The sequence below is a fragment of the Schistocerca cancellata genome, chromosome 6 (assembly GCF_023864275.1).
Source record: "Schistocerca cancellata isolate TAMUIC-IGC-003103 chromosome 6, iqSchCanc2.1, whole genome shotgun sequence".
In the NCBI taxonomy this organism is placed as follows: domain Eukaryota; kingdom Metazoa; phylum Arthropoda; class Insecta; order Orthoptera; family Acrididae; genus Schistocerca; species Schistocerca cancellata.
Window position 1 is genome coordinate 538,306,427 of NC_064631.1, and position 8,713 is coordinate 538,315,139.

Below are 8,713 nucleotides of genomic sequence, written 5' to 3' on the forward strand. Positions count from 1 at the left end.
ACTGGCCACTGAGTGCCAATACTGAATAATTAAAAATGTTTTGTACTATTCAATACTTGCTGGCCAATGAGTGCCAATAATTATTGTAACTAAATGAATTATGTTAATACTATACCATTCATTAGCTCCTGTTTTCAATAATGACTTTTGATGTTTTGTAACTGGCCACTGAGTGCCAATAATTAGTATAACTAGATGAATTATGTTAATACTATGCCATTCATTAGCTCCTTTTCAATGATGACTTCTGATGGTTTATAATTGGCCAATAAGTGCCAATGTTCACCAAAATCAGTTAATTTTATGAACATTATTATGTCATACTAAATATGCTTTGTAACTGGCCAAGGACTGCCACTGTTTATAGTAATATGATTACCCATGATGCCAGTAATTGCTATAATCAATCAATTTTATGAACATTGTTCTGTAATACTAAATACATGGTACAGAAATGTTCAATAACTGGGCTATAAATGCTGCAAACTACTAATGTAATTCTCAATGAAGACTAGTATGTGACTTAATGTCCTTCACCTACTGACCTAACTACCCTACATTATTGCAATAACCATTTGTCCTGTTCATCCTCATGATCATGGAGCACTATATTTGGTTTTTGCACTAATTCTACGTTGGTGTGCCTTGTAAGAGTGTGGTGTTGACACAACATGCTGTCCACCACCGTGAGCGATGGAGATGTTATTATGGTCCCACTGTTTGGTGTACCTGATGTACTGCCAAAATGATAACATGGAATATTACTACGACATTTCAGTGTCTTGACTACGCTGATAAACACTTATGGGAAAAGAACTTCAGATTGTCTCACTTGGTGTTGTACTTCTGTGGAAAGATATGGACTTTCAGTGCAGCTGCGTGCAACCTAAAGTGATACAACCATGATACAATCCTTCCCTTCCTATCCTAGTTCTTGTAACATAGTAAAAAATCATTTTTTGCTAACATGATTTGTATTCATGACCTATATATTTTTTGTTGATTTGCTGATATGTTCTAAACTACAGTACCTATGTCATTTGTCAATGAGATTTGTTGTGAAAACTTTGAAGAATTTTTCAGTGCATGTGCACTCTTGTCATTTGTAAACATGATTTGTATATACATTTTTTTTTGTGATTTCCTGATATGTTCACTACTTCGGTGCCTGTGCACTTTTCTCATTTTTTAAATTTGATTTGTACTCATTCTGTATACATTTTGTGATTTCGTGATATGTTCAGTACTTCAGTGCGTATGCACTTATGTCATGTGTTACTCATTGTATATACATTTCGTCATTTCCTGATATATTTTGTATGTGCACTTATGCCATTTGTGAATATGTTTTGTACTCATTGTATATATTTTGCCTTTGTCTGATATATTTTGTACTCAGTGCATGTGCGCCACATTTCATTCATGTTCTACATCTGTATATATGCTGTAATTGTAAAGTTAATTAATTATCAAAAAATTTGTTGCTCATGGGAAGTCCAAATGACTCACCATCGCTGCCAAATTTTTGCCCCCCCAGTGGAGGGTTACGAAACACGTATGTATGCAGGGTATACAGTACAGCGATGGCGAGCCATGAGAGAATCTCTGACCAGAGAGTTACTTATCGTTGCTAGTCTGCGCTTGACTGCGCGAGAGTTAAGTGCTGTTGCGAATGAGAGTGAGTCGCGAGTGGTACGTAGCGAGTCGCGAGAGCATGTAGTACAGTTGCGAGTTAGCTGTTGTGTGGGCGTCGACATGGGACTCTGGTCAAGATTCAGGACGAGGTATATTGATAAATAAGGTAATGAAGCAGCATTGCGCTCAGCTAATAATGTATTGTAATTGTAATTAATTTGTTCAAGAAATGCCCCAATAATAATTCTGTTTTCAAACCAAGCATTTTAACAAAACAAACATTTTATTGAAAGAAAATTTCCCATGCATTTCCTTTGCTTTTCCTCCAAGAATCAATTTATCACGCTGGTTATTGCACAGGGCCTAAGGTTAGCGCAGCTGGCCTTATAAAATTTATCAGGTATAGCATAACGTTAATTTTGTGGGGACTTAACATTTTTGCACATTTTTATTATCATTGACTTTTATTACTGTGGGAAGCTAACATATGGGATTATTTGCATTTTTTATTCAATTCATATCATTTAAAAATAATTACGGGGAGGTTACACTTGGCTCTATGTCCATTGACATTTAAAATATTTTCTTTTAAATTTTTGTGGGGAGGTTACAAGATATCACTGTGAAAAAACCTGCCAAAAAGTTACTGCCAGGAACAATATTTTAAGAAAACTGACGAATAGTAAATGGGGAGCTAGTCCGACTGTATTACGAACAACTGCTCAAGCACTTTGCTTCTCCACGGCAGAATATGCATGCCCTTCATGGTCCCGATCCACACATGGCAAAAACGTCACTACAGTCCTTAATGAAACATGCAGGCTAACAACAGGATGCATTAAACCCACTCCACTTGGGAAAATATACAAAGCAGCTAGACTCTCATCTCTTGAATCCTGAAGAATTGCGCACGAACATACAGAAAAATTTAAACAGATTTTGACGAGCGCCACCCGCTGCATGGTTCTTCATGTGGACGTAGCAGACTTAAATCCCGCAAGAGATTTCTCACTAGTGAATTGAACGAGCCTTCGAAGGACTACCCTGCCTCATGAGAAATACCCAGCGGCAGTCCATCAAGCTTTAAGATTTGGAGAACACTGAACTGCATCAGAACAGGCATAGCACCAGTTAAAGCAAACCTACTCAAATGGGGCTTCAAGGATGAAGGAGACAACAAATGCGACTGTGGTGAAGTTCATGATGTGGCACACCTTCTACAGTGTTCCATCTGCCCCACAAGGTGTACCCTTGACGAACTATGGCTTGAGAAGAGAGAAACACTGGACTTGGCCCGACATTGGGCTGAAAGGCTTTGAAACAAATCTCCGGACACGAAAAAGTAAAGTAAGAGTAGAAGAGCTCAAACTAAAAATGGGACAAGGTTAAATCATGAATTTAAGTAATAAATTTCTGAATGGATTTAAGATTTTCGAGAAAACAACTTGTGACGAATAAAATTAAGTGAAAGTTAAATCATATTTGCGATAACGCTTATTGTTCAAATGCTCAAATGTGTGTGAAATCTTATGGGACTTGACTGCTAAGGTCATCAGTCCCTAAGCTTACACACTACTTAACCTAAATTATCCTAAGGGCAAACACACACACCCATGCCCGAGGGAGGACTCGAACCTCCGCCGAGACCAGCCGTAACGCTTATTTGTAAGGATATTTTCTCGACAAAAAGTCAATGACATTCGTTTCCGTATCTTCCATGAACATAGGATGTGACATATAATATGTGTCACATAAGTGAAAATGTTCTTGTAGTCTTCATTTGAAGACTACATCTCCCAAAAACTACTGTAGCCTAGATCCATTTGAACCTGTTTACTGCAGTCATCCCTTGGTCTCCCTCTACAACTTTTACCTCACACAGTTCCCACCAATACTAAACTGATGGTTCCTCGAAGTCTCAGAATGAGCTCTGTCAACAGGTCCCTTTTTCTAGCCAATGCAACAAATTTCTTATATCCCCAATTATATTCAGTACTTCCTCATTAGTAACGCGGTGTACCCATATTTTCACAGTTCTTCAGCATCACCGCGCTTCAAAAACTTCTGTTCTCTAGTCATCCGAACTGCTTATCGTCCACGTTTCACTACCGTACAAGGCTACACTCCAGACTTATTTATGGTCGATGTGAACAAATTTTTCTTCAGAAGCGGTATTTTTGCCATTATCGTTCTACATTTTATATCCTCTCTACTTCAGCAATCACCAGTTACTTTACTGCCAAATAACGCAACTCATCTACCGTATTCAGTATCTCGTTTTCTAAACAAATTTCCTCTTCGGCTATTGGTTTAATTTATCTACATTGCATTACTCTTGTTTTGCTTGTGTTGATGCTGACCTTATATCCTCCTTTCAAGACACTGTCCCTTCCGTTCAATTGCCCCTCCATAACCTTTGCTGTCTCTGACAGAATTGTAATATCATCAGCAAACTTCAAACATTTTATTTCTTTTCCCTGAATTTTAATTCCCGTTCCACAGTTTTATTTAGTTTCCTTTACTGATTGCTTGAAATACGGATTGGACAACATCGGGAACAGGCTGTGTAACTTCCTTCTCAACCACTGCTTCCCTTTCATGTCTTAACTGCTGGCCTGTTTCTGTGCATGTGGTATATAACCTTTCGCCTCCTCTGTTCTACACCTGATACCTTCAGAATATTAGTGAATGTATTCCAGTCAACACTGTAAAAAGCTTGTTCTAAGTCTACAGAAGTCAAAAATTGGTAAATAATTCACAGAGTAATTTGCGACCATGGATTATTACACTGGTGATTCGATGATATTCACACTTATCAAAACCCGGTTTTTTGGAATTGGAATTATTACATTTTTCTTGAAGTAGGAAGGTATATCCCCTGTCTCAGACGTCTTGCACACCAGATATAGTAGAAACTTCCTGTCAGAATAAAACTGCATGCAAGAGCGAGACTCGAACTCGGTACCTTTACTTGTGGCGGACAAGTGGTCTACCTACCAAAGAACAACTCACGACCCGTCCTCATAGCTTCACTTCTGCCGCTACCCTTTCTCCTACCTTGTAGAACCAATTTTAACTGCCACGAAATTTTTTATCAACGCACATTCCGCTGCAGAATGAAAATCTCATTCCATATGGAATAATTTTGTCATGGCTGGCTCCCCCAAGGACATCAGCAGTTCTGAGGGAATGTCGTCTATTCCAGGGGCCTTGTTTCTACTTAATTCTTTCAATTCACTGTCGTATTCTTTTCGCCGTGTCATACATCCCATCTCATCTTAATCTACTTCCTCCTTCCTTTCTTTTATATGACCTTCATTTCCCTTCTCTAGCCCTTTGTGCATTTTTTCCACGTTCCAGGATTCCCTTCTTCGTTAAGTACCGGTTTTCTGTCTGAACTCTTTATATTCGTACAGCTGCTTCTCCTTTCTCCAAAGGCCTCTTTAATTTTCCTGTAGGCGATATCTACAGGGTTATTACAAATGATTGAAGCGATTTCACAGCTCTACAATAACTTTATTAATTGAGATATTTTCACAATGCTTTGCACACACATACACAAACTCAGAAAGTGTTTTTAGGCATTCACAAATGTTCGATATGTGCCCCTTTAGTGATTCGGCAGACATCAAGCCGATAATCAAGTTCCTCCCATACTCGGCGCAGCATGTCCCCATCAATGAGTTCGAAAGCATCGTTGATGCAAGCTCGCAGTTCTGGCACGTTTCTTGGTAGAGGAAGTTTAAACACTGAATCTTTCACATAACCCCACAGAAAGAAATCGCATGAGGTTAAGTCGGGAGAGCGTGGAGGCCATGACATGAATTGCTGATCATGATCTCCACCACGACCGATCCTTCGGTTTTCCAATCTCCTGTTTAAGAAATGCCGAACATCATGATGGAAGTGCGGTGGAGCACAATCTTGTTGAAAGATGAAGTCGGTGCTGTCGGTCTCCAGTTGTGGCATGAGCCAATTTTCCGCGGGCTACGCGTGAAACTTGCCCGCACGCGTTCAACCGTTTCTTCGCTCACTGCAGGCCGACCCGTTGATTTCTCCTTACAGAAGCATCCAAAAGCTTTAAACTGCGCATACCATCGCCGAATGGAGTTAGCAGTTGGTGGATCTTTGTTGAACTTCGTCCTGAAGTGTCGTTGCACTGTTATGACTGACTGATGTGAGTGCATTTCAAGCACGACATACGCTTTCTCGGCTCCTGTCGCCATTTTGTCTCACTGCGCTCTCGAGCGCTCTGACGGCAGAAACCTTAAGTACGGCTTCGGCCGAACAAAACTTTATGAGTTTTTCTACGTAACTGTAGTGTGCCGTGACCATATGTCAATGAATGGAGCTACAGTGAATTTATGAAATCGCTTCAATCATTTGTAATAGCCCTGTATTTCCCGTATGCTTCAATAGACCTGTCCTCTAGCCATTCCTGATAACCGTTTTGCGCTTTCTGTCAGTCTAATGTTTTAGACGGCTGAATTCACTTTTCCTTGCTTCATTTGCTGCATTTTTATATTTTCACTTTTCATTAGTTAAATTCAGTACCTCATGTGATATCCAAGGACTTCTACTACCTAATTGATCTTCCAATGCCTTCAGTATTTCATCTCTCAGAACTACTCATTCGTCTTCTACCGTATTCCTTTCCACGTATGCTAGTCAATAGTTTCTACAACTGCCATGGAAATTTCTTACAGTTTAAAACCTGTTTGCGAAATCTGTATCTTACCATTATATAATCAATTTGAAACTTTCCAATGTGTCCAGATCCTTTCCAGGTATAAGGCCCCCTTTCCTGGTTTTTGAACCAGTGTTAGCGATGTTTAAAGCTGTATAAAATACTGCCAGGTGGCTTTCTCTTTCATTCCTTTCTCCCCAGTCCATATTCACCGACAATTTTTTTTGTTTTTGAGTTTAGTGGGTTTCGGTCTGTTGTGGACTATCTTCATACCTAATATCATGATGGTAGGCGGTGTCGGTGAACGGAGCGGGCGTTATGACTCCACGAACTTTAAGCTACTGTAGTGAATGTTGAGTTTGTGCCTGTCTTAGCTACGACAATGCGTCCAATTTGCTGTTCATAGTAGCTTATTCGCTTTCCTATTTTACACTGAAGATCCAGAGAAACTGGTACACCGGCCTAACACCGGTGTAAGGCCCTTGCGAACACGCAGAAGTGCCAGAACACGACGTGGCATGGGCTCGTCTAGTGTCTGAAGTAATGCTGGAGGGAACTGAAACCATGAATCCTGCAGAGCGGTCCATAGATCCGTAAGAGTACGAGGGAGTTGAGATCCCTTCTGAACAGCACGTTCAAGGCATCCCAGATATGGTCAACAATGTTTATGTCTGTGGAGTGTGGTGGCTAGCGGAAGTGTTTAACTCAGAAGAGCCACTCTGTAGCAATTCAGGACGTGTGGGGCGTCCCATTGTCCTGCTGGAATTGCCCAAGTCCGTCGGAATGCGCAATGGATATGAATGGATGCAGGTGTTCAGACAGGGTACTTACGTACGTGTCACCTGTCAGAGTCTTATCGTATCAGGAGTCCCATAACACTCCAACTGCACACGCCCCACGCCGTTACAGGGGTTCCGCCACTCCCCTGCTGACATGCGGGGTCCATGGATTCATGACGGTGTACAGCTTTGTGTCGTGCGGTCAGCAAGGGTTCACGAGTGCACCTTCGGTTCGGAAAGCCCACATCGATGATGTTTTGTTGAATGGTTCGCACGCTAACACTTGGTGATGGCTCAGCATTGAAATCTGTAACAGTTTGCGGAAGGGTCGCACTTCTGTCACGTTGAAGGATTATCTTCATTCGCCGTTGGGCCGTTCTTGCAGGATTTTTTTCCGGCCACAGCTCTGTCGGAGATTTGATGTTTTACCGGATTCCTGACATTCACGGTACACTCGTGAAATGGTCGTACGGGAAAACCCCACTTCATCGTTACCTCAGAGATGCTGTGTCCCATCACTCGTACGCCGACTATAATACCACGTTCAAACTCACATAAATCTTTATAACCTGTAATTGTCGCAGCAGTAACCGATCTAACTGCACCAGACACTTGTTCTCTTATATAGGCTTTGACGACTGCAGCGCCGTTTCGGCCTGTTTACAAATCTCTGTATTTGAATACGCATGCCTATACAGTTTCTTTGGCGCTTTAGTTTATTACTCATTTTTAAACCCGTTCTTGTATTACCCCTACTTGATTTTTTGTTGATAACACTGTATGTACCCGACTAGAAGTCCTGTTCCTCCTACCACCGAACTTCACTAATTCCTCCTATCTAGGTTCAACCTGCCAATTTTCCTTTTTAAATTTTCTAACATACCTGCCCGATTGAGGGATCTAAAATTCCACGCTCCTGTCCGTAGAATGCCAGTTTCGTTTTTCCTGATGACGACATCCTTCCGGAGATCCGATAGAGGAACTATTTCACCTAAGGAACATTTTATCCAAGAGGATATCATCACCATTTAACCAGACATTAGTGCAGCATGGCTTCAGCCGTTCCCAGTACCAACACAGAAAGGCCATATTGACTTATGCTATAGGACCAGGTCAGTCAATCATCCAGACTACTGCTCCTGGACATGCTGAACAGGCTGCTACTTCCTTCAGGAATCACATGTTTGTCTGGACTCTCCAGAGGTACCCTCCGTTGTGATTGCAATGACTGTGTGGCTTTCAATATCGTTCAGACATACAAGCAGGCAACCACCACGGCAAGGCCCATGGTTTCTTGAGGCGGCATTGGAGATAAAAGTATTTGTACGGTATACTAAATACTACATTTTACCAATGGAGTGCGCGATTGTCTTTTGGTCTTTGTAAGTCCATCTTTGATCAGATGATTGAGGACCTACGGTTGTTTAATATAAAATGTGAAATTAAAAAACTCCTTCAGCTGTCTATATTTTGAATGTGATGTCAAACATCCGCCATAGTTAAAATAATAATCATTTCCTTGTGGCGAATAATTTCTGATCATCACGTCCATTTTCACGCTATAGCCTTAAACGTAAGTGTAATCACACAGACCATCAATGTATATATGAGT